The sequence below is a fragment of the Haliotis rufescens genome, unplaced genomic scaffold, assembly GCF_023055435.1.
Source record: "Haliotis rufescens isolate VD_foot unplaced genomic scaffold, xgHalRufe1.0.p SCAF_16, whole genome shotgun sequence".
In the NCBI taxonomy this organism is placed as follows: Eukaryota; Metazoa; Mollusca; class Gastropoda; order Lepetellida; family Haliotidae; genus Haliotis; species Haliotis rufescens.
This window is the reverse complement of record NW_025963846.1, coordinates 19,779,864-19,797,449: the sequence shown is the minus strand read 5'-3', so window position 1 is coordinate 19,797,449 and position 17,586 is coordinate 19,779,864. Positions and strand designations below refer to the sequence as shown.

General features: G+C 42.9%; 1 protein-coding gene across 2 annotated transcripts in view; it reads right to left on the bottom strand.

The window, feature by feature from the left end:
* LOC124121790 overlaps positions 1–4,436 on the bottom strand; it is a 52,476-nt gene extending 48,040 nt beyond the window's left edge. The window contains exon 1 of one of the 2 annotated variants that reach the window (XM_046484872.2): positions 4,222–4,436. The gene's annotated coding sequence lies outside the window, so the exon portion shown is untranslated. Of the gene's footprint in view, positions 1–3,957; positions 4,153–4,221 lie in introns of those variants that run through there. The other variant, XM_046484863.2, reaches the window with a different exon arrangement.
* Between the last annotated feature and the right edge of the window lie 13,150 nt (positions 4,437–17,586).

Here is a 17,586-nt window from a genome sequence, read left to right as displayed (position 1 = left end):
GGGGCGAACCGGGATTCGAACCCACAATCATAGGTTTCTGGCGTGCCCAAGAGACGCAACTCTGCACACCGAATCGCGGCGCTTTAGACGACTGGTCAACCCGTGGCCCCTCACGATTCATCACGGTAAGGTACCCTCGCCATTACTCTTTAACAGAAGCCATATTAATCCGTGAATAAGCCCAATCAGATGTCAATGTCAGATACTGTACAGTCTCCAACCTTAAGTTATCAACAATATCAAGCCCCAACTCTTTGGGTTAAACACAAGTCGCCCCCCTAGGCAGCCGTAGGGCGCGGGGACTCCCTCATTACAGCCCTAGTCGGGATAATATTATCAGAGCCTGACCTATGACCTTGCTAAGGGCCCAGTTTGACCACTCGGTATGATCAAATTAGTGGCGGGTCAGGCTGACGGTGTGTTTGACGGTGTGTTTGACGGTGTGTTTGAAGCTGTGACCTAACTCGAATTTAGCTACTGCGTCTGACGAATGTCTCGGGTGGTATAACGGTACAGATGAAGAGCCGGATTTGGGATGGTGTCTTCTGGATCCACAAGCTGCTGTTGACCTTCAATAGCGAGAACGTTAATGGCTGAGTGGTATTCTATGCTCCTGTCTCTAATAGACGTGAAGAACGTTTACAAAGATGAATTCTTAAGTAGATCAGTGACAAGATAATTCCTGTTCTGACGAATAATGACTTCTTGATAGAGCTGGTCATAGAACTTATCCGAGTGTATGCTGCAAGGCATATATCACCGTTAATAGCTACATGACAATCGCGAACCGAAACGCTTTTAGAGAATACATGTAACATACGCGTTTGACTTTTTGCGGATGGGTTTCTTCAAGAAAATGCACTTAACGTGACATGAACGCTAACATATACCTAACATCGCACCTTTAGTCCAACAACTTGAAATAACAACAAAGATAAGAAATCGAGTAAAACAAAGCGGGTTGGTGGCTTCGATTGCAGTCTTAAAAAAGTTCCTGGGAACTGGCAAGGTTGTGTCATAGGTCCGTTGTTGTTATTTATTTCTCCTTGTGGACCACCTCATCAATACACCTGTGTGTGGCGGCATTGGGCCAGGATCGATGACAGTGCTGTGTGCTGCATTCTCCACATATATGTAACCACCAAAGGCATTGGATGGCGCCTCTGCATCTAAACAAATGCTGCCTGTGTTTAACACATTACACAAAGGCCGCAGTAATATTTCTGGTAAGGTCATTGCCATGCTGCAAAAAGAATGTGCATTTTGTGACTGTGGTGTCATTTCTATTTAGTCTCCTTGGCCGCCTTTCCCAAGTGTAATTTTAGAAACTTGCACTCAGTTCCGTAATTTAACATAGCAGCCTCAAGGGAATGGCTAACATAGCTGCGATGATGAATACAACAGATGACTACCGTAGTGTTGTGTGCCGGATATATAATATACACTGCCGCATTGTTGTTTCCACAAAACGTGTTATATAAGGCGTCGTGACTCGGCACCAGCAACGTTTTGGGTGTTGGGTGTCTCAAGTTTAAACAATACGTGACATAAAACACGCCAGTTTGCTGCTAAAGCAACACTATTACTTGGTGTACCAGAGCTATAAACCTCCTGAAGATAAAATGTTTTATAAAAAAAAACACCTAGCCGTGTGTTTACTCTATCCTAGGCACCTCGTTATGAACTGCCTCGTGGGATGCAGTATTAAAGACTTAGCCATATACCTCGTGTAGTACACTCATTTATAGGTAACGCCTCGTCGATCATGGGCCCCACCCAGTTAGCCTTCTTTGCTAGCATTTGAACTCCAGAGTATTTTTCTGTCTAAAATCTTCCAATTAGGTTTTTGCTGAATCGAAGTTAATCCTTTTGATGTGCTGAATCAAACTTAAGAATATCTACGCCCAGTCCCTAAATCTACCCATCGATTCAGCATTTCAGCAGTTTGGCTTCATAATCGGCCCACCGCATCCATCCTGACTCCACCTGGGGCGACGTACAACGCCGGACGCACCGAGACCCTTAACGGCCTTGACTATCTACATACTGCAGGAATGAAACCGGAACACTCCCAAATGCTTACACCAAAACCACATCAAGCTATCTCAGTCATGCACCTTGCCGTAGAAGCAGAGCAGGGTGGATTTATATGCGATTATAGCGTGGTGCTGAGTTTCGCATTGATTTTTGACACCAACTCCAACTTAAGGGATGCCAATGTAAACCGTCGGGGCTTGTGGTTACATGCATTACAGAGCAGTATTAAGATAGTATTAAAGTATCGAACAGAAGGTCACACTTAGTGAAAAGATGGGGAAGCCTTTGTTCCCCGAGCCAGCCATTCCGACAAGCACCAGCTATCTGCCTCCCCAGGATGTTTAAACATTTAACAGATAACGATTATGCAAGAACATTGCGGAAAAAGTGGGAAAAACTATTTATGAAATCCACGATTGGGGCACATGAAACAGAAAAAGAAATCCCTCGTTGTGGATAAATGTCATGTATTTTTATCTAGATTTACGTGCTCTTCTGTGAAGAGGAAATCCGTGGCGCATCGAATCAATTGAGAATGTCGGTCTCGGCCCTCAAAGGAAATAGATGACATGCAAAGGGGAGACAACCTATCATGGAAACGTTACTGGTAGGCAAACAACAGGTAGACACACTCAAATTGTTTAAGAAAGAAAATGTCTCCACTCGGTAGAACTATCGTCCTCTCTACACAGAGCGCTTTAGCCGAAATGGAACTGAAAGTGACACCAAATGCCGCAGGGAAAAACGGAAATCTTCCTCTAGGTGAAATTCACAAGATAAGGTGTGATATGTACAACGCTAGTTTACCACAGGTAAATCCTTATCGACGTGTATTATTCAAGCCTCGGGACCATTGATTGAAAGGAGATACAGATACAATGTAATCAAGATGTTCAGGGGTATGAAAGAAAAAACAAAAAGTATTTATGACAACTACCTCGAATTGGACAAGTTCAATAAACAGCGCCCCAGTTGGAATAATTACAATTAACGCTTTGTTTTTTATCACGCGTGACAGACGTCACAACATAATCCGTTATACCTGTAAGGTTACTTAAAAAGGGGGTAATTACAAAAAGGGGGATGTCTTTGACAATCGGATTAATGAACCTGGTATTTATCTTTTTCCAAGGCCCGACGCCATTTTAGATCAATACCCCTAATGACCTATTCAAGCGTGGCGGTGTTCAGGGAAATACAGGTTTCTTAACCGCTCAGGATGTGACAATTCATTTGTAATTCTTAGTTATTTAAATCGATGCTTTGACAGGTACGTTGACGCTGAATCTACACTGTCCATGTTTTATTAATCTGTTTTATTATTAAAAAAATAAATAAATTATGAACATGGCCCAAAAGAAAATGTGAAGGTTTAGGGAACACCATTACGTTACTTGTTACGACAGATACATCTAACACCCAGGTTAGCTTCTTGTCCTCCATCAGCGTGTTATACATTCAGGAATATAAACAAGTGTTGCGTGTTGCATAAGACGGTGTATTTCCTGTCGCTCAAGCCTCTTTGTAGGCTGCGTGGATGTGAAGGGATAGAGGGTTGTGTGATCAAGCCAGTGTTCTGCAAATGCCAATACTGATCCCCTGTATTTGAGACACAAGTTGGAAGTAACACAGAGTAGTACCTTACATCATGAGGATAAAAATACCATGCACATTTAAAGCCGCACAAGAATTGAACAATTGAGAATAATGCTTTTGTCACATGTCAACCTGATCGTCTTTAACGGAGACGCCAGGTGATGCGTGCAAATGACTGCCAGTGTACCGGTTCTCGATGGATGCAAGTGTACATACACGTTTTCATCCGTTATAGTATAGCCATGGGCTTCGCATTAACGCACAATGTCGTGTGCTAACCAGTCGTTCGTGAATGAATAAGTAGACATATAGATCTCTACTCACCCTCTCAGAATGGCAGCCTTCGCAACAGGATACAGCAGAATCGGTACCCTATCCCTGCTTGAGACGGTAATATGTGACAATGTTGAGAGAGAACGAATATGCGAGCGGACCGCACCCCAGCACGCCTAACACTGTCCGTAGCACAGGTACTGTCAACACGCCTATCCCGCACTGCCTTGCCCCACCGCCCTTAACCCTATAAGCGTAGACCGGGCATGACAATATTTCAAAACATAGCTGTGTGAACTGAATAAAATCGTTTACCTTGTTCAGTGATGTGGATGCTAACAGTCCGTGTTGCTTGATCGCTGTAGTCGCATCGACTGAACCAGAGAAGTCAACACGTTCGATCAAGGCTTTGGGGACAGTCAGAGCTATAAATAGCTGGAGGGATGCCGTACTTGCAGGGCGACTGAGCGATCCTCTTAGATGGAGAGAAGGCCAGTTGTGACGATTACAGCATCACGGCGAGCATTGGAGAAGCTAATCGGGGTCTTTGAAGCAGAAACGAACTGTACAAGCCTCATAGCGGAGGAATGTGTGGGTATACGTCACGCTTCCTGCTCGCGTGTAAGCTGCTTAGATGGTCAGACGATTGTGATCGTTCACAATGAACAGAAATTCTGCCGTTTGTCTTCTACACAATGTTTTAGTATTTAGTTAAATGCGTTGAGTTTAATCTCTTGATCTTACAAATATGTTCAGATTAACAGGTTTTAAATACTTGACACATAAGTAATATGTTATTTCATGCTCCCAGGCATAAGATACGCGAACTGTTTGTTTGTTGTTGTTTAGCGCCGCATTCAGCAATAATCAAGCTATATGTCGGTAGTCTGTAAATAATCGAGTCTGGACCAGACAATCCAGTGATTGACATTATGAGCATCGATCTACGCAATTGGGATACGATGACATACATCAAACAAGTCAGCGATCCTGACCACCCGATCCCGTCAGTCGCCTCTTACGTCAAGCATAGTCGCCCCTTAAACAAAGATGGGCTGCTGAAGACCTATTCTCAGCCGGATCTTCACGGGTCAGTACTCGAACTGAATGTATTTGAAAACGTCGTGGTGTGTCTTACTGTATACGTTTAGTGTTTAAGTGAATATGGGTTTGCGCCGCTTTTAGTAATATTCCAGCAGGATTACTGCTGGGACACCAAAAATGGGCTCCACAACTTGTGGGGGGTGGAGCTCGGGTCTTCGGTGTGACGAGCGAACGCTGTAACCACAAGGCTCCCCCACCGCCCCATATGTGTTTAGAAGTTAACACAACACAACAATACTAATAATAACAATACAATGACAATGGTTATAATAACATTCCTAATAAAAAAATAAGAATACGGTACATACTATATTATCATATTTTTTATACGAATAATCGCACTTCATATGGTACTTTCTAATCTTCTTGTAACAATTCAAACAAAAATATATTTGGAAACACAGAACGCATGGACGCGTTGGTGGGCTAGTGGTTAAAGCGTTCGCTCGTCACGCCGAAGGCCCAGGTTCGATTCTCCTCATTGGTACAATGTGTGAAACCCATTTCTGGTGTCCCCCGCCGTGATATTGCTGGAATATTGCTAAAAGCGGCAAAAAACCATTCTCACCCACAGAATTCATTGTAACGTAAAACTGATGAGGCAGTAAAAAATAACATCAAAAGACCTGAAGCCATTGATTTTTACAGCTCTCGGACGCATCGCGTAAAATGAATGTATAATACAAATCAACAATGAATAAATGACAACATTCACACCTTGCTTGGGCAGATATTTCCCCTGGGAGGGGCGTCACGCTATGTACACTGTACCCAAGCTGTGTTAAGCACTGACACTGCCAGTCAGAACATATGGGCAACACCACCACCTGAACATGATCTCTGGTGTCAAATCATGTACTGATATGTACAACGCTATTCTACCACAGGTAAATCCTTATCGACGTGTATTATTCAAGCCTCGGGACCATTGATTGAAAGGAGATACAGATACAATGTAATCAAGATGTTCAGGGGTATGAAAGAAAAACAACCAAACTGTATTTATGACATCTACCTCGAATTGGGCGAGTTCTTTAAACGGCGCCCCAGTTGGAATAATTAAAATTAACACTTTGTTTCTTAGTCACGCGTAATCCTTGCTACCTGGTTACTTGAAGAGGGGGTAATTACAAAAAGAGGTTGTTTTTGACAATCGGATTAATGAACCTGGTATTTCTCCTTTTTCTAGGCCCCGAGGCATGTCTGTCAGTGCATCATGTGTGTGTGTGTGTGTGTGTGTGTGTGAGTGTGTGTGTGTGTGTGTGTGTGTGTGTGTGTGTGTGTGTGTGTGTGTGTGTGTGTGTGTGTGTGTGTGTGTGTGGCTGCTTGTACTAGTACGGACTAGTACGGACTGATGGCGATTTAAAGTGCACGCTTACTGAGATACGGGGGCACGGGTGGCCAGTCATCTAAGGCGCCGCGATTCGCTGTGCAAAGTTGCGTCCCTTGGGCAGGCCAGAAACCTATGATTGTGGGTTCGAATCCCAGTTCGCCCCGATTATGTTTCTAGGTTTGTCAGCACCATACCCGTGCTCGTGGGTTTCACCGAAGTGGTAAACGTCTGAGACCTGCATCATTTCGGGCTTTCCTCCCACATTAATCTGACACACCGCGATATAACTGGAATACTGTTAAAAGCGGCGTTAAACCCAACTCACTCACTCACTCACTCACTGAGATACCATGCCGCAGTTTAACATGAATACCCCACTCAGACACAGTATACTGACTCCGAGCCGACCAGTCCTTGTTTTAGCCCCTTAACGCCGAGCGCCAGACAGGGTAACAACAAGTACAATCTTTTAACGTCTTTTGGTATGACACGGCCGGGGATCGAACCCCGGACCTTCCGCTCTCCGGGCGGACGTTCTACCACTAGAGTATTTGAATGGACGTGTAAATGAACGTATGCAATGAAGAGAGGTTAGACAAATGACTTAAGTGCTTTCCATATAACTCATATAGCATTAACTCGAGATTATATGTTATAGACTCATCGTATGCACACAGAACCTATCTGATTAGATATTGAACTTATTAATGATTATAAACTACCGATAAAAGAGTTATGATAGAGTATGGGAGTCATGAGAGAGTATAGGAGCCATGTTAGAGTATGGGAGTCATGAGAGAGTATAGGAGCCATGTTAGAGTATGGGAGTCATGAGAGAGTATAGGAGCCATGTTAGAGTATGGGAGTCATGAGAGAGTATCATGAGGAGCCATGTTAGAGTATGGGAGTCATGAGAGAGTGTCACGAGGAGCCATGTTAGAGTATGGGAGTCATGAGAGAGTATAGGAGCCATGTTAGAGTATGGGAGTCATGAGAGAGTATCATGAGGAGCCATGTTAGAGTATGGGAGTCACGAGAGAGTATAGGAGCCATGTTAGAGTATGGGAGTCATAATAGAGTATGGGAGTCATGATAGACGACAGGAGCCATGATAGAGTACAGGAGTTATGGTGAGTGAGTGAGTGAGTTGGGTTTAAAGCCGCTTTGAACAGTATTCCAGTTTCATCAGCGTGTCGGCTTAAAGTGGGAGGTAAGCCCGAAGTGATGCAGGTTACAGACGTTTACCTTTTTGGTAAAACTCACCAAACACGGGTATTATGCTGACAAACTTAGAAACATAATCGGATAGAACCGGGATTCGAATCCACAATCATAGATTTCTGGCTTGCTCAAGGGACGCAACTCTGTACAGCGAGTTGTACAGGTCATGGTGAAGTATGAGTAATGATAGAGAACAGGCATATAGAGAAAGTTAACCAGGTGTATATTATGTCTTTATGTAATGAGGGAATACGAGTGCATAGGACTCGTGAAGATCCGGGGTAGAACAGGTCTTCAGCAACCCATTCTTGCCGTAACTGGCGACTATGCTTGTCGTAAGGGGCGACTAACGGGATCGGGTGGTCAGGCTCGCTGACTTGGTTGATGCATGTCATCGATCCCAATTGCTTGGATCGATGCTCATGATATCAATCACTGGATTGTCTGGTCCAGACTCGATTATTTACAGACCGCCGTCATATAGTTGGAATATTGCTGAGTGCGGCGTTAAACAACAAACAACATAGCTTTCTGACCTTGTATACCGGACTCGCAATAACATAAGGCTTCGTAGTTTATACAATTGTACAGGGTAGGTATACATATACCAAACCTGGCTCATATGAGGGTATACTGCACATGATTTTCACTCGAATTTTAATTTCAATTTGGTCAATAGAATATTTTTGTAAAAGAAAATTTTTTTAGGGAAAGGAGTCTGAGTAGCACTCATAAATATTCATGAAGAGCATATCTGCCGATCTGAATACATCAAGTCTCATGAAACAGACGCGTGGTGAAGTAAGCGCCTTATCGCCGGAGCCAAGTCAGAGAGGAGAGTGATATGTCTTAATTAGCCGAGCCATCTGACAAGCGGTGAGATACAGTGCACAACATCAAAGCATGATTGACGGACAGGGACAGGTGTCACGCCAGGTAACGAGATGGAGGTTTACAAGAAGAAATCAATAATCAGCGAGGCAGGTTTGATTTCACTGTCAGCAAAGTGGCTTAAGTCACTTAAGTGGTCCTGGGTCAATGGAGTGAGACACATCCAAGTCGTCGGGGTGCGATTACACACAACCAGCCAGGCCAACGATGAAGGTTGAAGCCGCTGTGAACTTCCGATTTTGCGGGATTGTCTTTATCTCTTCCTGAAAAATACGAAAAAGGTAATTTGTCCTTGCGTCTTATGCTTGGCGTGATGGAAATCCTAAGAAATATGTTTTTTGAACTGGTTTGAACCAGTTGGTGGAAATATATCCTGTCTATGAAAACATCCCCGCAGACCCAAACCACTCTCCCTCATCCGCCATGGTTGTTTTATGTGCTCAGTGTAGAGATTCGCGTAGGTACACGTATTTAGATATAGACCGCAATTATGAGACAAAATGTCATGTGTAACCACAGGTCCTAGTGTCGTTCCTTAAATAGTGCTAGATCAATTAATATCACGAGTCTCAGGAATGCACTGTCCTATCAGGACCGCCTATGTGGTCTAGTGGTACAGCGTCCGCCCGGAGAGCGGAAGGTCCGGGTTCGATCCCAGCCGCGTCATACCAAAAGGCGTTTAAAAATGGTACTTGTTACCCTGTCTGGCGCTCGGCTTTAAGGGGCTAAAACAAGGACTGGTCCGCTCGGAGTCAGTATACTGTGTCTGAGTGGGATATTCATGTTAAACTGCGACATGGTATCTCAGTGAGCTAGTACTATAAATCGGCATTAGTCTAGTACAAGCAGCCACACACACACGTGTATGCACGTTGCAATATAAGTGCAATAATCTTGGACGCGACGTTAAACCCCATTTCACCTCACCTCACTATCCTATTATATCTTTTACAAGGGCCAGTGTGTGTAACAGGGTCACAGGAGACATCGGGTGCATAGAGGTTTTATTCCGACCCACCAGACAGTACCCCACGACATGAAAGTCCTGGTAAACGAAGACAAAATCTACTGCTGTAACGAATATGCTGTAACGAGTACACAAGGCTGCAATATCAAATATCAAAATACGATTCAGCCAGACAACACGTGATGGTGACTAATAGAATATTAAAAACTAATATATTAGCACTTTAAATTCTTGGTTTATGCACATGTGAACAAAATAATTACCAACTGTGGGCCTACAAACAGCCAATTTACGAAGAAAAGTTAAATAACTTGAACGTTATATAACAATAACAACTTATTTATGCACATTAAAAATATTGTTTTGTCACTATCTTAGAAAGAAGTAACAGTAAAAAATCAAATTAACTTCACCAAACTCTTACAAATAACTCTTCAAATATTGATATTCGAACATTTTATATAATTGTTTTTGTTATTGTTGGTATTGTTATATACTAATTAATAAAATCATAAAACTACCCAGTGACTACCTGCATGTCCCCTTTAATATTACTTCAACAGTGACTGTGACAACATCTGTGGCAAAATTCTTGACAACATCAACCACCGTATCACCATCAACGCTCTTAGAAGAATGACTTTTACTATAGACAATAGATGGCTACCACGGCCTCCGTAACACCATCAACCCTCTTGGAAGAATTACTTTTACCATAGACAATAGATGGCTACCACGGCCTCCGTAACACCATAAACCCTCTTGGAAGAATGACTTTTACTATAGACAATAGATGGCTACCACGGCCTCCGTAACACCATAAACCCCCTTGGAAGAATGACTTTTACTATAGACAATAGATGGCTACCACGGCCTCCGTATCACCATCAACCCTCTTGGAAGAATGACTATCCCTAAAGACTATAGATGGCTACCACGGCCTCCGTATCGCCATCAAACCCTCTTGGAAGAATGACTTTTACTATAGAAAATAGATGGCTACCACAGCCACCGTATCACCATCAAACCCCCTTGGAAGAATGACTATCCCTATAGACTGCAGATGGCTACCACAACCTCCGTATCAACATCAACCCTCTTGGAAGAATGACTTTTACTATAGACAATAGATGACTGCCACAGCCTCCGTAACACCATCAACCCTCTTGGAAGAATGACTTTGACTATAGACAATAGATGGCTACCACGGCCTCCGTATCACCATCAACCCTCTTGGAAGAATGACTTTTACTATAGACAATAGATGGCTACCACGGCCTCCGTATCGCCATCAAACCCTCTTGGAAGAATGACTTTTACTAAAGACAATAGATGGCTACCACGGCCTCCGTAACACCATAAACCCTCTTGGAAGAATGACTATCCCTCAAGGGTATAGATGGCTACCACGGCCTCCGTATCACCATCAAACCCCTTGGAAGAATGACTTTTACTATAGAAAATAGATGGCTACCACAGCCACCGTATCACCATCAACCCTCTTGGAAGAATGACTATCCCTATAGACTACAGATGGCTACCACAACCTCCGTATCAACATCAACCCTCTTGGAAGAATGACTTTTACTATAGACAATAGATGACTGCCACAGCCTCCGTAACACCATCAACCCTCTTGGAAGAATGACTTTTACTATAGACAAAAGATGGCTACCACGGCCTCCGTATCACCATCAACCCTCTTGGAAGAATGACTTTTACTATAGACAATAGATGGCTACCACGGCCTCCGTTTCGCCATCAACCCTCGTGGAAAAATGACCTCTACTAAAGACAATAGATGGCTACCACAACCTCCGTATCAACATCAACCCTCTTGGAAGAATGACTTTTACTATAGACAATAGATGACTGCCACAGCCTCCGTAACACCATCAACCCTCTTGGAAGAATGACCTCTACTAAAGACAATAGATGGCTACCACGGCCTCCGTATCACCATCAGCCCTCTTGGAAGAATGACTATCCCTAAAGACTATAGATGGCTACCACGGCCTCCGTATCGTTATCAAACCCCTTGGAAGAATGACTTTTACTATAGAAAATAGATGGCTACCACAGCCACCGTATCACCATCAACCCCCTTGGAAGAATGACTATCCCTATAAACTACAGATGGCTACCACAACCTCCGTATCAACATCAACCCTCTTGGAAGAATAACTTTTACTATAGACAATAGATGGCTACCACGGCCTCCGTATCACCATCAACCCTCTTGGAAGAATGACTTTTACTATAGACAATAGATGACTGCCACAGCCTTCGTAAAACCATCAACCCTCTTGGAAGAATGACTTTTACTATAGACAATAGATGGCTACCACGGCCTCCGTATCACCATCAACCCTCTTGGAAGAATGACTTTTACTATAGACAATAGATGGCTACCACGGCCTCCGTATCACCATCAACCCTCTCAGAAGAATGATAATAGTCGGAATATTGTCGGAATCGTAATATCGACAATCGACGCTATTACTTCAGAGATTTCTATTGGATATGGAAAAGGTTTTGTCGCCTTTTTGTACTAGATGGCAATGCTGAAATGGGGTGAAATGGGATTCGACGTAGCGTTCAAGATTGTTTTACTTATACAATTACATGCATTCACGTGTGTGTGCCTGCTTGTACTTGCCTGGACTTGTACCGTATTTTATAGTGCTAGCCCACTGAGATACCACATCGCAGCTCAACATGAATACCCCACTCAGAAACAGTATACTCCCAGCCGACCAGTCATCGTTTTATGACATTAATGCTGGCAGGATAACAAAAAGGAAAAACGTCTTCTGGTATGACGCGACCGGGGATCGAACCAGCGACTTTCAGCTGTCCGGTCAGAGGCTCTATCCACTAGACTAAGGAGGCTGTCTGATTGCACGTTGGATGCATGTATAGCTTCCTGGGGGTAGGGAGCGGGGTCGTTTCCTTTGCCAACCGCAACCATCCTCCCTCTGAAGCGCAATACTGGAATATCTGCACCTTTTGGTCAACGACCAAATATATTGCATCCTACCATTTTTCGGAAATTTTGCTTAGTCATACAACTAGGTCTTTGATAGGCATTTATGAGTTGGCAGAGCATGAATACATGACACTTTTTATGGACAGCGGCCTCTTTTATTGTTTGTCACTACGTTTGCACTTACTTAGCATTAACCTGATGAAGGAGAAAGAAGTAGCTCTGAAACGCCTTGACAAAGAATAAAAGAAGTTGCTATCCATAAAAAGTGTCATGTTCTCAATTTACTAGTTCAGTCGTTGCTTGAGATAAGCCATATATATACTGACCGCAAAAGAAACGTCACCATGGATAGACATATGAGAAACCTTATTTGTCAAAACACTGTAAACATAATTTGAGACATATTTAAAAGATGAAACTTGGCAAAACTAATCATCAAGGTTGAAATTAAAGTGTCAAATGTTTTTAAAGTGAGATACAACACTAGTCTCTGAGAAAATGGCATCACAAGTCAGTATCTCGTGTGTCCGCCATGTGCATTGATGACTGCCGTGCAAAGTCGATACATGGAATGGATGAGGCGGTTGATGAAAGCCATAGGCACTTGAGCCCACACTCTGAGGAAGGCCTGACGCAGTTCAGGTGCAGTTGTCGGCCTTCCCCTGTGTGAACCGCAGGACTTCAATTCCCCTGTGTGAACCGCCCGACTCCATTTCCCCTGTGTGAACCGCCCGACTCCATTTCCCCTGGCTGAACCACCCGACTCCATTTCCCCTGTGTGAACCGCCCGACTCCATTTCCCCTGTGTGAACCGCCCGACTCCATTTCCCCTGTGTGAACCGCCCGACTCCATTTCCCCTGTGTGAACCGCAGGACTCCATTTCCCCTGTGTGAACCGCCCGACTCCATTTCCCCTGTGTGAACCGCCCGACTCCATTTCCCATGTGTGAACCGCCCGACTCCATTTCCCTGACTAACTGACTATGACAGTCCCTTGCCTGGGGAAGATGTACAGAAGCGCACTGCCGCAAGTGAATCCCAGAATTCCATATCAAACTTTCGAATTCATATCTATATAAGTCACCCAGACTGACGGGGTGACCAGCCATACAGTCGGTCCAAGTTTGATAACCGGGCTCGGGCCGCGCTTTTCATAGTTTCTCGTCCACCGTGAGTCGGAATGACTGTAGTGCACGTGCTGCACGAGGTTGAAATGTAACACGACACACCGGGTGGAACAGTGGTACAGTTTAAGCTTTGCTGTTGACACTCAAGTGGGCTATCTGCAAAACGACCAGCCTGATATATGAAAAGCGAAACAAACTTTCATGCATCCGACCCCGCTCTCGTACTCCGCCAAACAAATTCGTGAGGTGCTTGCCACACTTATAAATCCATGGGATATCTTAATCATCCCAGCTGGGCTCATGATCGTAAATTCATTCATCCGGGGGCACGGGTGGCCCAGTCGTTTAAGGCCTTGCGATTCGCTGTGCAGAGTTGCGTCCCTTGGGCACGCCAGAAATCTATGATTGTGGGTTCGAATCTTGGTTCGCCCCGATTATGTTTCTAGGTTTGTCAGCACCATACCCGTGCTCGTGGGTTTTACCAAAGTGGTAAACGTCTGAGACCTGCATCACTTCGGGCTTCATTGGGTGAAGTGAGTGAGTGAGTGAGCTGTTTTCAACGCCACTTTTAACAATATTACAGTTATATCCCGGCGTGACAGCTTAATGTGGGAGGAAATGTCCCGCGAAATCATCATCAACAACCATGATACGACGTCACATTCAAAATGACTATATATTACGAGTGCTTCCATAGATTTATCTACACGAATGAAGAGAAATAAAATATACTGTCGTCCTGGCAGGATCCTGACACAGATACGTCAAACATACATACTTTTAAGTGGTTTGTTGTGTGTAACTTGCAAAAGCATTGATGTCAGTTGTGTCATGCAACAGGGGATATAGGAAGAACGTATGCATCGACATATATTTTCAACTTCTATTCTGAATTTGGTTATACTCTGCAGTGGCGTAGCTATCAATTAGCACAAAAAGCAAGTGCTTTCACTTTGAAATCGTTACAAAAGAAAAAGAAAATAAATAATTTGAAAAAGGACTTTAGTGAGTTCTTCTTTCAGTCGTTTGTTATAATTACATGATCTTTTCTTAATTTACAGGTTGACCAGCCTACTAATGTCAAAATTGTCGTTGATAAGTTGGTCCGATGTTTCCTTTACCCTTTTCGCTAACACCTGGTGTCATAACTGATTTTCAGTGGTCCATTTATTTAATTTCCACAGCTGTTTTGCCCTTTACGCCAGATGGAATCTGTTTTGGTGGTTGTTCTCTTGCATTGACTGTTTTATGAGGATATCTTGGTTTGATCACAATAATCAAACTGTTTTATAAACATAAATGTGTTCTGTACGGTGAGTGAGTGAGTGAGTTTGGTTTAACGCCGCTTTTAACAGTATTCCAGTTATATCACCCAACCCTACCCGGGTACCCACTACAAGAGTTGGGGACAAAATGTCTATTTGGGAATTGTTTTACCGCAGCCCTGGCCAAAATTATTTAGATACACGTATCAAACGATCAGATCATGCGTACACTGAAGTTGACTGAAGCTTTATCTTTACTCAAACATATACAAATACATGTGGCCAAAAGAAATGTGTGCGTCGTCAGAAGGAAATGCGAATATTAGCGACTTGTAGTGTAACCACTGAGTTATAGCGAGTTTTTTGCCATTAAACAATATATCATGTGACTAACCACGGGTCCGGGTAGTCCTGTGGGTACCTGGGTCCTACTCAGGACCCACCCAACCCGAGTACCCGAGTTATCGGACCCAGCCCAACAAGGTGTGTTTTAGAATGTTTTCAGCAGGTTCCCATGTGGTTGGTGATGAACCGTTCCTTTTACCTCAAGATTTTCATACACTTCGCCAGCGGTACCGCAATATTTTCTCCACTGGATACAGGAAGCCGTCCTTGAAGGTTCAAGCAAGAATCCACACCATCAGGGTACAACGACATGCAATCAACCAAGTAACCAAGCCCGACTTCTTAATCGCCATGGAATCTGTGTGATTGACACTCCCCACTTTATCTACCATATTTCAGAACTTCTCATTAATGAGGGTGGGGATTGAGGAGATATTTAATATGCACTGATCAACAAATATGTATCAATAATAGTGGATTAATTTTCTGTCTGCTTTCTGCAATATTGAACAAATGATATAAATAAGAGCTACAAACGTTCAAAGTGGGCTTGATCTGCTTGTTTATAGACAATATCTTTCGTGCTTTGTAAGCAATTCCGTGAATTTTCTACCCCATAATGAATATTAGGTGTGAGTTGCGAGTCTGACCGAGAGTGTGATCAATCCCCGTTTGAGTGAGTGAGTGTCTTGGGTTTAATACTAGTTCGACCAGTGGTTCAGTTATGTCAGCTCAACGTGGAAGGACAAGCCCTGAGCCATAGAGGTCATAGAAGTTCACCACTTTCGTGTAACACTTGGCCACAGGTATGGTGTTGACAGACCAAGCATCATCATGGAAAATCTGGGATCTGAAGTTTCCATCATAGGATCCTGGCATTCCCAAGAGGTGTAACTCTGTACAACAAATGGGCCACCTGATTCCCCTCACCCTTTGTTAGATACTTATACCAATTCTTTTTTGTTTGTAAGGCTGTTTGTTTATTTATTGTTTAACCCTGCATTCAGCAATATTACAGCTATATTACGGCGGTCCAGTCGAGTCTGGACCAGACAATCCAGTGATTGACATCATGAGCATCGACCTATGCAATTGGGATACGATGACATATATTAACCAAGTCAGCGAGCCTGACCACCCGATCCTGTTTGTAGCCTCTTACGACAAGCATTGTCGATTTTAACAGTAATAGCACAACATAATACTGGATTGCGAACTCAACGTTTTTTATTCTGATACATTCAACAATATGAGCGAGAACCTCCTGTGAAGGCTATAAGTATGAGATACAAAATGAAAGACAACACTTTCTTCTAGGCCACTTGTAATATATAGGTGCTGAGTATAGGATATAATATATGTCCTAGTCTTTCACAAAATGTTGAATAAACGTCAACAAGAACAAAATATAATCTAACAAGAACTTCAAAGAACCTCACAAAATATATACATTGTATTTGAAGAAACTGTCAATATCACAACAGGCTCTATTCCAGTTAGTACACATGTCTACCTCTGTTTACATGAGTAAATCTGATATATGTATAAAATAATGAGCAAAAACATATGTAGGTAGGTGTTCACTAAAAGCAACAATGTATAGACCTGATTCAGATTGTAGGGGTTTCAAATTGATCTGGACAGTCATAGGTCACTGACTCCTCAACTGAAAGGGATGGACAGAAATACAGGTCCAGGTACCTCATAGACCTCAGGAACAGAGGGGTTAATGATTAAGGCTCCCTGGAAGCCAGGTCACAGAAACACAGGTCCAGGTACCTCATAGACCTCAGGAACAGAGGGGTTAATGATTAAGGCTCCCTCGAAAAATGAAGCACTTAGGGAAAAGTCTTGACTTTACAGTGAAATAATAATTTAGAATAAACAGTAGCATAAAAATATGATGTCTGCTGCACATCTTGCACTACAGGGAAATCTTTCTTTAAAAATTGTATCAGTCAATTTATTAAACAAAAGATTATTTTCTTTGGCCTATTTTGGAAGCATCTATCACAAAGGAACCTCTTTGGAAGCATCTCATAATACTACTTTCATTATGGTATCTTATAAGATATAAGTTCACTAAACAGTAGGGATGTCATGATTCACTGACGAGTCGTCAAGACATGCCTACTCATATACTGATTCTTCTTGTAATTCTGTAACGATCAAATCAAAAAAATTAATGGACGACTGAACTATCTGTAACATGCTCAAACTGGCCTGCATCATATAGAAGAACAAGGCCAATACAGCTTTAGGGAGCCAAAACTAATACTTGAAAACATATGGTTTAGGTAGTCATTTAATAAGTATGTCATGAAATGGGTATTATCATACTGACAATAACTGCACATGGAAATACAATAATTATAACTTTATATAATAAAACTGGTCTCTTTTCACATGTCAGATTAATCAGATACATTTGTATTTGT